This window comes from Enhydra lutris, unplaced genomic scaffold (genome assembly GCF_002288905.1).
Source record: "Enhydra lutris kenyoni isolate GAN:26980312 unplaced genomic scaffold, ASM228890v2 scaffoldscaffold2, whole genome shotgun sequence".
In the NCBI taxonomy this organism is placed as follows: Eukaryota; Metazoa; Chordata; class Mammalia; order Carnivora; family Mustelidae; genus Enhydra; species Enhydra lutris.
Genome location: NW_019154086.1, coordinates 66,971,743 through 66,986,308, shown reverse-complemented (window position 1 = coordinate 66,986,308; position 14,566 = coordinate 66,971,743). Strand labels below are relative to the sequence as shown.

At 36.0% G+C, this 14,566-nt stretch overlaps 1 protein-coding gene across 1 annotated transcript in view; it reads left to right on the top strand.

Annotated features, from left to right (window-relative positions):
• The first annotated feature begins 7,764 nt into the window (after positions 1-7,764).
• Positions 7,765-14,566, top strand: part of LOC111148886 (collagen type VIII alpha 1 chain) — a 51,007-nt gene continuing 44,205 nt past the window's right edge. The window contains exon 1 of the mRNA XM_022505680.1: positions 7,765-7,794. The gene's annotated coding sequence lies outside the window, so the exon portion shown is untranslated. The remainder of the gene's footprint in view (positions 7,795-14,566) is intronic.

Below are 14,566 nucleotides of genomic sequence, written 5' to 3'. Positions count from 1 at the left end.
CTTAAGATGTATAAGGAGGGCCTAATTTTCAATTTCAACCCGTGAAGCTGCAGCTCTCCAGTTTTCTGAACTAAAGACCTTATTTCTCAATTTATTCATCTATTGAAGTGTTGATTAATTTCTCACTTCTACGTTCCTGATTCCAAAATAATAGAACCCAAAGATTTCAGATATACTTTAGCTATTTAGATCTTTTCCGTCCTTTCATCTATCAGATCATTTAGATTTGGCTTCTTTGAACTGTGTGATCATAACGTGAATCTTATAAACAAAGGAAAATTAGTGTCTCTCCAGTCATAATGTACTTAAAAGAAGACCAGTGATCCAGCAAAGTAGACCTTCAGTAGTGGCTTAGTAAAACCTCAGGAGATTGTTTTTTTTCTCTTCCAATTTATCAGGACTCTGTTGATAATCATAGTTGATCCTATTTTAGTAGAAATGGAATTCACAATCCTAGTTTTTGTCTTAGGCAATACAAACTTAAGTTTTTGCAAAAATCAGCTGACGGATGAAGTCGTTCCTTCAAAGAAGGAAGACGTGGGGAAGAAAGGGAAATGAGCCCTTATACCCTCCAGTTCTCCAAACATTATTAATGAAACCAAATCAGACACACTACTCTATGAGAAGATAAAAATAGCTTCCAGATGAAATCAGAGAGGGAGGCAAACCATAAGAACTCTTAATTATGGGAAACAAACTAAGGGTTGCTGGAGGGGAGGAAGGTGGGGCACTGGGATAACTGGGTGATGGGCATTAAGGAGGGCACTGATGGAATAAGCACTGGGTATTGTACGCAACAGATGAATCACTAAACTCTACCTCTGCAACTAATAATACACTATATGTGAATTAAATTGATTTTAAATTAATAAAAACAGAAAGAAAAAAATAGCTTCCAGAAACCCTAAATTGCCTCACCCAATTGTCTTTTTCTAAATCCTGGCATTTTTAAATAATTCAGATGCACAGTTTTAAGAAACTCAGATGCCCAATTTAATAACATTATTAATCAATGAACATTTACCTTGCTCCAGACAACTGCCCGCATTAGTAAAGTAAAACACAGTTTTGAAAAATTTGGAACTAAACCCTGGGATAATGTCGGTAGGATAAGAACAGGCCGTTCTTCATTTGCCAATTCCTGATTCACTGACCTTCTTCCACATTGTGTGAAAGAATAGGATCTGTCTTCTCATTGCCTTTACACATTTTTTGCACGGTTATAAGGATTAAATGAAACCATACAGATAACACAATTAGCACGACTGGCCCAAAAGACATGTTTAATAAACATGTATTTCCTTTCTCTTCAAGAATCATAAGAATGTGGCTAGCCTGCTTTGTGGAAGAAATTCAAAACTGGTGAGGACAGACTATGTTGAAACACTTATCCAAACTTGCGCCTGAGTGTCTGAATGTTATATAATTTTCTGAAATGGTATGGCATATCTATAAATAGCAATTCAGATTTTTCTCGTGGATTTTATAGAAATGGATCTCATTACTGTAGATGCTTGTGATTGTCCCTGACACTGAGGTCCAACCACTGAGGGCTTGCCATCCCCAGAGTGAGTGACAAGAGGAGCACTTTTAACTCCCGTCCACCCAACGGGGTACTTATGACATCTCTGTGTTCTAGAGGCTTTTATTTAACCAGCCTCAAAACAGAAACTCTGTTTTTTCAACACTTTCAGTGCTGAAAGGGGATCTTTTACAAAGACTCATTCCCTATCCAGTAAATAAATCACATGCCTTGTAGCAGTAAAAATATTGGTAGGAGGTGCGTATCCTTCATTTCAAAGCAAGAAGCCTGTTGAGTGGTGGTAGGGTTTTAAAAGTATCTGATTTGACAGGAGAGCTCTCATCACACTCCTGAAATAATTTTACACTGTTATGATTTTGTTTGCGGTTTTTTCTTTTTTCAAAATTGAAGCAATGTACTTAACTTTAATCAGAACCATCAAAGCTTTAAAAAATACCCATATAACTTAAAATTTCTGGGCTTTTTTTTTTTAATGATGTCAAATCCTGTTTCTTTTGCACTGCTAAGCTATGTTTCAAAACTATAAGAAGTATTTCCAATGCATCCAGCAAATATTTGTGGAACACCTACCATGTGCCAGGCCTACTTCTCGTTGCAAGGGATGTTACAGTAAACAAAACACACAAGTTCTCTGCTCACAAGGTGGGGTGGAGAGAGAGGAAGCATTGGTGTTGAGGCAGATTATAAATGAGTAAAAATGTATAATTAAGCAAGGAAGATAAAACTGCTACTCTGCAACTAAAGAAGATTAGATTAGAGATACATGAAGATGAGGAGTTGACTTCAGGTTGAATGGTGAAGAGAAACCTCTCTAAGGAAACAATATTCACAGTGAGATTTAAGTGGCGAAAGGCCCAGCTATGCATGGTTCTGGGGAAAGAGCTTTTCAGACAAGGAAGAGCAAAGGCCTAAAGGTGGGGCCCAGCAAAATGTTTTCTATAAGGAGAAGACGAGTGTGGCTGGAGAATAAGGGACAAGGGGCAGAAGGGGTAAAATCAGGAGGTGGGCAAAGTAGGAATCATATTGAGCACGGAAGCCAGAAAAAAATTTAGGTCTGTTCTAAGTGCCATGAGGAGCTATTGGGTGCAAGGGGCTGGGGTGGTTAAGCAGAAGAATAGCATGATCTGATTTACTTTTCCAACGTTCACCCCATCTGCTGTGTGGAGATTGGGGCAAGAATAGATACATTTTAAATGCAACTAGAATCACTGAAGGATGGTAAGCAAGAAAATTGATGGGGTTATGTTTGCTTTTGTTTTTGAGATTTCTCTAACGTGCAAGGACTAGACGATGGTGGAAAGTGATGTACAGAGGGAACCAGAGTGGAAGAAATTTTAGTAAACTGGGAATTAATGTGAATTTGGATATGGAGCTCAGATGGTGTCCTCAGATCGTAAGAAAAGAAACAACACGTATTAAGAAACTATTATGCTTATTTTTACAAAAGTAATCTCTTTTAATTATCACTGCTGCCAGTGGTATAGTTACTTAGCCCCATTTTTCTTATCTGAAAACTGAAACTTGGGGAGAGATAAATCAAATTTCCAAATATCCAGTCAAAGTAAATGGCAAATCCGTGATTCAAAGTTTGGTCTATGTGACTTAAAGCCCTGGTATTTTTCTACTCTAATATGGTGTCCCTAGGTCAGAATCAACAAAATATCTTTGAAATTTCATTCTAAATAATAAAGTAGTATTTTGTATTATAAAATACATGGTTTATTTAATGGTACTGATTGACATTTAGCTTGTTTCTATATTTGTTCCTATAAACTGTGAAAAACGTTTTATATGTTATTTTACTTCATTTCTGATTACTTTCTCATCCAAATTCCTAGATTCTAGTGGTTTCAAAGAATAGGATATTCTTAAAACTCTACTCATGTAATATCAATTTATTTTCCAGAAAACTTGTGCCATTTAAACTGCCACTTAACCTAAATCAACATTAAATACAATTTTTTATCTTTGCCAGTTTGATAACAAAACTTTTAACTCTATTATTTAATTCACACTCGCTTTACTTTCTAATGAGATTGAATATTTTTTACATGTTTCTTAGCCTTTTCATTTTTCTTTTGTGAATTTTATGTTCACTTAATTGTCCATTTTCCTACATGGTGTTGCTATTTCTTTCTTGGTGATTTGTAAGAGCTCTTTATATAAGAAGAATACTAAGACTGCTTTTAACTAATCAACTTTTGCAAATAACATCCCAGAGAATATTTCACTTTAGTTTTTAAATTTTCATTGTAAAAATATCATACATACAAGAGGCTATGCTCCAGTACCTATTGCTGCATAACAAGTCATATCAACATGTGGTGGCTTCAAACAAACATTTTATTTTTATCTCATAATTTTATGAGTCTCGGCTGGTTGCTTCTTCTGCTCTTATGGCTTACTCGCCTGGCAGATCGGCTGTTCTAAAGAGCCCCAAATGGCTTGACTCACATGTTTAGTGATCTGGTGAGGGTAGAAGGAAGACCGAGTTCCGCCAGCCTGGCCACCTGCAGCACCAGCGCATGGCTGCCCATCCACATGGTCTCAGGGGGAGTGACACGTGTTCCTTAGAGGCCCAGGACTCCAAAAGACAGCATCTTAGAAACCAGGCAGCATCTTTGTTGCTGGGCTTGTATGAGCCTTGAATGAGCCAAGCTCACAGGTCATATAGTAATATTTCCACTGCACCCTCTTGGTCTAAGCAGTCACTAGTTCTCCCAGATTTGACGGGAGGGAACACAGAGGAGGACCAGAGAATTTGTGGCGATGTTTTCAAACCCTCGATAGGGTATCAAATTGCTTAAAGAATTAAGCAAACTCCCCTTTACCTTTTAATTTTGTTCATAATTTTTTTTAATTTTTTAAATTTCTTTTCAGTGTTCCAGAATTCATTGTTTATGCACTACACCCAGTGCTCCATGCAATACATGCCCTCCATAATACCCACAACCAGGCTCACCCAACTTCCCAACCCTCGCCTCCTCAAAACCCTCAGATTGTTTTTCAGAGTCCAGAGTCTCTCATGGTTCATCTCCCCCTCCATAATGTTTTTATATGCAACTGGTTTTTAAGAATTTATATCACTCATCTCTTTTTTCTTTGTGATATTTTCCATTGCTTTGTAATTCATTTCTTTAAATTATTTTCAAAGTGTCTGTCTACAAAATCAAGGACATTATCAAATGATGTATTTGGAGAAATGACTTTAAGGTCTTTAGATAATTTATTATGTATTGTAGCTGGATTCACTTAATTTAATTCTTAATCCTTTTCATCCTTAAATTGCCATCATTGACACATTTGAAAATTCAATTAAATATGCAAGTTGAACCATACATGTAATTATGTGGTTGCTGTGTGGAGGCAAAGAAAAAAAAAAAAGAAGTCTAGCTAAATAGTTCATGCTTAGTACTTGGCCACATTTCTGGCTCACTCTTCCGAAATGAACTAAAATACAATGAGCTACTTTTGGCCCATGTAGCTAGTAGTTCTTTTCAGGTCTTACAATCCATGTTTGAAAATTGAATAATTTGATTTATTTTTTAAGTGGTGATGGTAGCATACTCTCTTACAGTGTTTTAATTGGCAAAGAAAAAAAAGTGTTATCCCATAACAGCAACAAAAAAGAAGTAATTATTTTAAAGGACATTCTTCTGGCTACTAGAGAGGAAAGAACTCATTTTAAACATGTTGTAAACACTCAATAAATGCTAAGTGATGATACTCATCTCATGTTCTAAAAATGCCATTGAGGTCTTTTCTTTTATTTTCTCAGCTTCCAGAGTTGCATTTCAAAAACTGGTTTTGTCATCTATCTGGGTGCGGAACCATGAAAACTACAGAGAGATGTAAAAGGAATAAGATGTATGACACACACCTGATAGTGATCCTCAGCATTTCTGTCCATCCTGTGTATCTTTATCCTATTTTATTTTCACTGTATCTAGGAAAAAATGAATTTTGGAAGAAGATACTGGAAAATAATACAGTTAACCACCATGAGGGCAGAGGGCTCTATTTTTTTCCCAACATTTATGCACTGTGCCTTTCACATAGCAGTGCTCTGTGAATATTTATTGAGAAATAATTTGGGCAAAGGCACAGAAGTATTATCAGTCTGTTCCTCCTGTCCAGTGTGAATCTGAAGAGTTTCTTTTTCATAGAGGCAGCTGTTGGGCCAATATCTCCTTCACACCTGTCCTTGTTAACTGCCAGTCACACTACACAGCAATGAACTGGAAGTCAATCCTTGAGTCCACTTACCATCATTGACCTTTATTGCTAGAGATCATTTGAGATCCCGCAGCTTTCTAGAGTCCGTGTTCTCAAGTCACCTGTGGTGAACCCAAACTTGTGTCTGAGCATCCACAAGTTGAGCCAAAGTTCAGAGTGTTGGTGCATCCAGCCATCAGGCCTATGTACATGCGTCAGAGCCCGGGCCTTGTGTTTTGGGAACACTTAGGTTTTATTGACATTCAGCGGCTAGAACACATTCAAGTACTTCTTCATTTCATGTTAAATACAGAATACAAAAAAAAAAACTCTAGATCTATAGTCTCCATTAGCCACAAGTAGATCTTTCCATTTAAGTTTATTAAAATGAAATAAAACCAAAAACTCAGTTCCTCACTCATACCAGCTACCTTTCAAGAACTCAGTAGTCAGGGGCACCTGGGTGGCTCAGTGGGTTAAAGCCTCTGCCTTCGGCTCAGGTCATGATCTCAGGGTCCTGGGATCGAGCCCCGCATCGGGCTCTCTGCTCAGTGGGGAGCTTGCTTCCTCCTCTCTCTCTGCCTGCCTCTCTGCCTACTTGTGATGTCTCTCTGTCAAATAAATAAAATCTTTAAAAAAAAAAAGAACTCAGTAGTCATATGCGACTAGTGGCTAACACAGAGAATAGTGAGATAAGTAACATTTCCCTTATCACAGAAAGTTTTACCGACTATTACTACTCTAGAATATATCACATATATCACACTGCAGAAATTCTAAATTGGATACCCAATTCTCCACTTACTTCTTTTTTTTTTATATTTCTTTTCAGCGTAACAGTATTCATTGTTTTTGCACCACACCCAGTGCTCCTTGCAATACGTGCCCTCCCTAATACCCACCACCTCGTTCCCCCAACCTCCCACCCCCCGCCCCTTCAAAACCCTCAGGTTGTTTTCAGAGTCCATAGTCTCTCATGGTTCACCTCCCCTTCCAATTTCCCTCAACTTCGTTCTCCTCTCCATCTCCCCATGTCCTCCATGTAACCAACCAATAATGACTTTCAAACTTTTTAATTATCTAAATGTCTGAAGTTGTTCCTGTTTAAATCTTTTTTGAGAAACAAATGCAGAGAATATTTTCTAAACAAGTCTCTGTGAAATATACCAAAATAAGTTAGAGAGTATCTATTATCTAAAACACAGTTAAATTTCTGAAAATTGAGTTCATGTCGAGAGAAGTCCATATGATTTGTAAAAAGTCTAAATTACAGATGACTTATAAAGCACATTTAATTAATTAAATTACAGCAAAAGCTCAAATGAAAACCTGAAAGTGTTGCCAAATTAAAGTTCTATCAGATCTGACTCGATAAATAACAAAGAACAATTTCTAACTCAAATGCTGTTGTATGCAAATTAGATGGAAACCTGTTGCTGGAAAAATTTACTTTTCTTAAAGAAGTTTAACTTTTCTCCCTTAGGCATTACTTCCTCATAAATTTGCTTCCTCTGTAGCAAATGCCAAATCCTTTCTAAATTATCTTAAATCTGTATTAATGGGAATTAAATGAATGAGAACTTAACACATAGTATAACCATGAAAACCAATAAATGTATACAATAGATTGTTCTGACAAAAACCTCTATAGAGTATATGTATTAAAATAAATAAATCTGTATTTGTATATGTACAAACACAAAGAATTATTCTCTCCTAATCACTTTACAAGAATCTCTATATCTTCTAAATGTACACTTACATTTTGGTAAATAATATTTTTTACCGAAGCATGTACTTAGACAATCTTATTATATAATTTCTCCTTTGACCCCAAAACAATATACTTTGATAATTACTCAGCTTCTTGTTGTCTTTCAATTGAGTAGAATTATCCTCTTTTTTCCTACCTCAGAAGCTATTCTGGAAAGTGAAGCAGCATCTGGAGAAGAGAAAGAAACCAGCTGTAGGCGTGCCACAAGAAAGCACAAGCAAGGACACCGGTTCTTGATTCCACAGGCTGGCCAAGTCTAAATGTAAGTGTGAGAAGCAATGGTGGGTGGTGCAGTGGCCCGGCCCTGGGTGGTCCACAGGCCAAATGTGGACTGAAGTCACTGTACTTGAGCACAGGGGCCATTGACAGACACTGGGGTATCCGGCCTGCCTGCAGTTCCTATGTCCCATCCACATCTTCACTGCGGCAGAAAGCCTGGAGACCATCACTAATGCCAGGTTTTAAAATCCCCCCGGGTAAAATACATGTGCAGAGTGTGATTCTAGCTGATTTTTAAGCCCAAGCATGTTGACTAGAGTCTTAAAATAATTATTTCCATAGGACCTGACTAGGTATCCAAGTGTTCACCAGATGCTAGCAGCTAGATTTTGCAGAGGAAAATTGCTAACTTAAGCTTCTTTTCATGATTCAGCAGAGGGTTTTAAGTAATAAAATATCTGGAGATTTATAAAATAAATAATTCCAGTGCAAATGGGAAAATTAAAATAATCTTATCATCTTCCAGTCATGTCTGTATGTGCTTTTCTACCATTATCAAATTTCTCTTAATTGGGCCAAGGTTTTGTTGGCTTTTGGTGGGGGGGGCTCTGGCTGATACTTTACAGTTTTGAGTTATGAGCTGAAATGAAGAAATGATGCCTTTCAGATGACTGAAGTGACATGTATTAATTTCCCTAATGACAATCTAGGATGTATGAAAACAGAGTGAGATATAACAAATGCAGCTTTATTCATGTATAATATTGAATATATCTGCAATTAAAAACCAACAGCATGCCAATATTTCTTATTCTTTGATTGATCTCTTAGTTGAAACAATTAAAACATCAAATACACCATTAACTTTTGAACTTTGACTGGAAAAAGGAAAAACACCATTCATTTCTGATGAGTAGACATTATCTCATAGTATCCGCAGGCATCCCATGGTTCTTACCATTGCCTGGTCTTAAGTGTGACTTTTGGACACCCAACTCAATATTTCCTGATATTCAATAGCACAATGGCTTTTCATAGTCTATTTCATTTTATTTGGTAATTTGAAGACTAAAGAGTTAAGATTCCTCAGATTTTTACATTCTTGCTCAAGGTGCACTTGAACAAAAAGAAAAGCATAGTATCGGGCCCTACAGCTAATGCCACAGGACCACATCCTGTCTAGAACGAATCCGTTCAGAATTTTTGAAGAAATGCAAATACTTTAATGATTTTCCTAAGGTATCACATTTTTACTACAGGTACCTCTAATTGTTTTGGCTGGATTCCATCAAAGCCAGATGTTAATCAAATGAAATATTTATTATGCAAAACCATTGAGTAAAAAATAGATGTCCGTTTAAGCAACAGCTTAGAGGACTCAAACCAATCGTGTATTTTGGAAAAGCTGATGAAGGAGGTATGACTCTGTTACATTCATAATGTCAGGGTAAGGCTCTGAACTCAATCCAAAGAAATTTTATAATTGTTGCGATCAACTACAGGCTCGGCTTCTGGATTTCTGCTCACAAAATCTCGCTGCCAAGGACATTGATGGGCTCACCCAGTAAAAAATTATAATAATGATGTTGAACTAAATCATAAAAATACAGGAGGTGGTTATTATAGGGTAGAAGAGAGGAATTGCTTGTAAAGTTATGGTGGAAATATCAAAAATACATTTTATTGGACTTTTTAAAAATTAAGTTTTGTTTTTACACTAGGGTGCAAAAGCAATAAAATGTAAAGGTTACTCAAAAAACAATTTCATTCAATAGTTAACAGCAATGATTCAGCAAATGAAAATAAAAATTACATTTATTCAACATAGTCATCAACTCAGGCAGGCCAAAGCTTAAATATGATAACTTTCTAATAAAAATAACCAGCTGACAGTCATTTTAAAGAAAGAATTTTGACAGAGAAAAGAATAAAGAACTTTTTGAATGGGTTTCTTCTCGGTGAAAACAAACTTGGTTTGTACCTAATTTCGCATAGTATACAGCTCTAGATATTTTGTGTGGTTTTTCAAGTTCCATGAAGAAATTCATTTGAAATGAATTTAGAAAAAAAACAAAAAAATATAAATATGAAAACCATGATAGACTTACAGTTAGAAAAATGGAAATAACTCATGATAGCTAATCCTCTGTGTGCTCTCCAAAAGTAAAGAATGCTAATTTTAAAATTATTGAATAATCTGGAGTTACCCTTCTGATCATCTTTTTACTTTCTGAAAATATAGATTATGGAATCATATGTCATAGACATTTTGGTAGAGATTTCCATATTTTCTTCAAGTTAAATAACATATATCTCTAAGTGACAATTATCATGGAAATAAACCGCTTTCACTCATTAAAATACCTAATGGGCCTTACACACAGTAAACACTTAAATAGTATGGATTGAATGGAATTATTCCCACTTTCTGTTCAGAGATAAATGTATCTCTTGCATTGACACTAGAGAGGTATCTCACACGTGAGAATTCATGAGCTACATCTGTAACCAAAAATATCCATGGAAAATCTGCTGAATTGATCCATATCTGTTTTATTAATCAAGTCCACTGCAGAAGGGCTTTCTTGTGGTTCTACTATATTTTGGAGGTATATAGAGTAGGGAAACCACAGTTCAATTTAGAAGTTGTCTGAAACATTAAAGAACATAGGGTTTTAGATTATATGACAGCAATAAAGTCCAATCCTTGATGGTTGTAATTCTGATATCTAAGTATATAAATATCTTATATGTATCATTTTAACTTCAGAACATTATGACAATTGTCAAGAAGACCCTAACTATTTAAGATGGAATTTACTTCTTACTGACACTCTCTTCCTTATTTCTTTCTTGAAGTAGAAAAGTTTGGAGGTTTTTTGTTTTGTTTTGTTTTTCTAAAGCTGGCTTGGTACAAACGGCTTTAGTTGAAGCAGATGGCTAGAAGTCAGAATCCCCAGATTCTATCCTTGATTCTCCTACCAACCGGGAATGTGGCCTTCGGCAAGTCATGAGAGTAAATCTACAATAACAGGGCTAATAATGCCTTACGTATGTATGGTGCTTTCTGATCTAACAGAGCACTTACATACACAGTATCTTCTTTAATCTTACACCCAGCCTCCTAAGAGGAGTATTGCAGTTACTAACAACCTCCATTACAGAGAGCAGAAATTTGAGGCCCAGAGACACTAAATCACTGTTCACAGCCACTTCGATATCAAATGTCAGAGCCAAGAACAGGCACACAAGATTCCAAGCTGGTCTCTGTCTCCTCACCTCTACGCCATGCTGCCAGCCTCTGGTGCCTCCAAAGCTGAAATGATTAGAGCAGCACTGCCCAATATGGTAGCCACGAGCCACATGGCTTGAGCACTTGAAATGTGGCTAGTCCCAGTTGAGATGTATTGTGAGTGTAAGACACACGTGGGATTTCTAAGACTTTGAATGAAAACACAAAGAATGTAAAATATCTCAATACCTCTTATATCGATTGTACATTAAGATGACCATATTTTGGATATCTTGAGTTAATAAAACATATTTAAATTTATCTCACCTGTTTATTTTAACTTTCTAATGTGGCTACTAGAAGATGTGAAGTCGTATATGTTTCTCTTTGTTTCTATTGTCTGAAAGGCTCTCATCATTTCTACCGGATAGAGCTGGACTAGAAGATTCCAATGTTCAGAATTTCACGGTACTGGGCTTGTTTATGCATCTGTCTTGATATGGCTGAGACAAATTTCCAAAGATTCTGTCACACATAGAGCAATGCAGATTCACAGTTGTAATTTGGTCATCAATTTGGTCATTCTTCCATATGTAGGGGAAATATCAGGTGTCATTAGCTGATGCTTCAAATTACTCATTCGTTGAAAGGGGTCATATTATACTTGCTGAATGCTTGAAAGGCTTAGAGTACAAGAACCATGGAAAGAACTATAAATTATATTTATGACTCTGCAGCACACTATTTTAAAATATGTTCCCATTAAACATTATGAGTGAATGAGACATTGGAGTATTAGGTGATACAGGCAATGTAAAATAGCAATTATATATAAATTTATTATAAAATATGGCATATTTTATTCCCCCTACCAACTCTGTAAGACATTTTATATATAACCCCTGAAGCAGGAACTTACTCCTGTTTTTAAAAATCTAACTGAAAGTCCTCAGGAAAAAAAATGGATTCTTATTCAGGAGAAAAAAAAAAAAACACATATATATAGTAAAAAATAGCCCAAATCACTGAAAGCTAACATCTACTTGGCATTTATTATGTGGACTCAGCACTCTGCTGAGAGTTAGACCAAGATGATCTCATTTGAGAATTTGAAAATCCACAGTGGGGAACAGAAGCTAAGCTCTTAACCATTGCTGTCTGTTACTGCAAAGCTATTAGGAATCACAGAGAAACCTATCAAAAAATATTCAAATATTTGGAATTTATTCTCTTTATCCATTTCAAATCCATAAGTGTTTATCCAGCAAATACAGTGGATCAGGAATAGCTCTAGACATTGAAGGAATATTGAGTCATAAGACCAGAGCCCTGCCCTCAAAGAGTAGAGAGTTGGTAGGCTTGAGAACACGTTTTTGAAAAATACATACCACCAAACAAGATTATATGAAGGTGGAGTTACTTTTTACTTTCTAAAGGTTGCAGTAAAAATCTTTGTTATTTTCTCGATGTTACAATGTTTTTTCTATACATTATGACAGAAATCTTTTTAACACTGCTCCCAGTGTGTTGAAACTTGCCTGTTGTTTATAAAGCAAAGGTCTCAGGTTAAAAAACAAAAACCCACAAAACCCCACAACAGTGTGGTATGAATTTCAGAGGTGCGATTCCCTCTATATTTTATATCCACTTGGAGGAAAGTGGGCTGAAATGATCTTAAATATTTTCTGGAAAAAGGAGAATTAAAACAAACAAACAAAAAGGGACTTAAATCAAAATGGCACTGAAAATCACAAAACAGTGAAAACTAAAAAGTTTTATAACTTTTTATACGATGATAGTAATATGTTACCTTTGAAGGTAGGGATTAAAAGTTGTGTAAATTAGCTAATTATATATTAATTTTTCAAAGAATTTGTCAAAATGCCAATTCTCTAGTGTTCTTGCTTACCTAGAATAAAAGAAAAACAAAATAACCAACTGTGGGTGGCAGAATTGTAGATATCCAATGTCTCTAATTACACTTTTCTGTAATAGTTTCAGAATAAATATGCATTGCTTTTATAATAAGTAAGTAGAAAAACTTCTGTAATCAACTCCAAAAGTGCCTATAAATGAGAAAGGCAAAAATTGAGAGGAGTAAAATGCAAATTTTGTTCTTAATCACAAAATTTAGAAATAATAATACATTTTATAGGTTCTTCTTTCAGGCATTATTACCCTTCCTTTATTGAAGATAAATCACCCTGTGGACTATTCAAATTCTCTAGACAAGAAAGGTGAAAATTGGGTTAGGTTTTCTAGACTTTCTTAAGAAAGTGGTTTGCCCTCAGCTGTGAATATAAGTGTTAAGATCAAGGTTATAATATGAGCTCTGAAGCTCTGAGCTGTTATCGCAGCGATCAGAAAAGGACAGCACCATGTAAAATGCAACTTGTCCACCTTGAAACAAATTGACCATTCATCATTGCCAAGGGCGTCTGCCTAAAACTGGCCTTGGTTGTTAGCCCCGGAGATGTGTGAAATGTCATGTGAGAACATATCATGTAATCACATCTTTGAGCTGGATAGATTCTTAGAGATCCTCAAAGGTGAAATGTATTTAGGCATCCCATTTAAAAATTCCTGGAGAGGGGCGCCTGGGTGGCTCAGTGGGTTAAGCCGCTGCCTTCGGCTCGGGTCATGATCTCAGGGTCCTGGGATCGAGCCCCGCATCGGGCTCTCTGCTCAGTAGGGAGCCTGCTTCCTCCTCTCTCTCTGCCTGCCTCTCTGCCTGCTTGTGAACTCTGTCTGTCAAACAAATAAATAAAATCTTTAAAAAATAAATAAATAAAATAAAAATTAAAAAAAATAAAAATTCCTGGAGAAATATTTGGTTTGATAACTTCTTTTATGGAAACAAAACTAAAATTTTACTACAAAAAAAAAAAAAAAACCTCAGAAATGAGTTCTTTGGGCTATTTAATCATTAAATCATAAATCCACAGAAAGGAGCCTTCTAGATTATCTCATCCAATACCAATATTTTGCAGATGAGAAAACTAAGGAGCAGAAAAATTAATTTCTCGGGAAATTCCTTGAGTTAAAAAAGAAAGGCTATCAAAATCCTCCTGATTTTATGTATTTATGAAAAATACGCTTATAATAAAATTATATGTATGAAAAACATTCCTCTCACCTCAAAACTATATACTTACTATGCATTATGGAGATTGTTGTGGAACAAGTAAATATCAAGGCTCTTTTTCCAAGTTCAGTGTCTGTCTAAGAAATGGAAAATAGTAACACTTGATTTTAAGGAAAACAGAACAGTACATGTGTTTCTATTATCATCTATAAAATAGAATAAAAGTAGAGGATCACAAAGTTGTTTAAGAATTAAACTAATAGGGGCGCCTGGGTGGCTCAGTGGGTTAAGCCTCAGCCTTCGGCTCAGGTCATGATCTCAGGATCCTGGGATCGAGTCCCACATCGGGCTCTCTGCTCAGCAGGGAATCTGCTTCCTCCTCTCTCTCTCTCTGCCTGCCTCTCTGCCTACTTGTGATCTCTCTCTGTCAGATAAATAAATAAAATCTTTTTAAAAAGAATTAAACTGGGACGCCTGGGTGGCTCAGTTGGTTGAGCA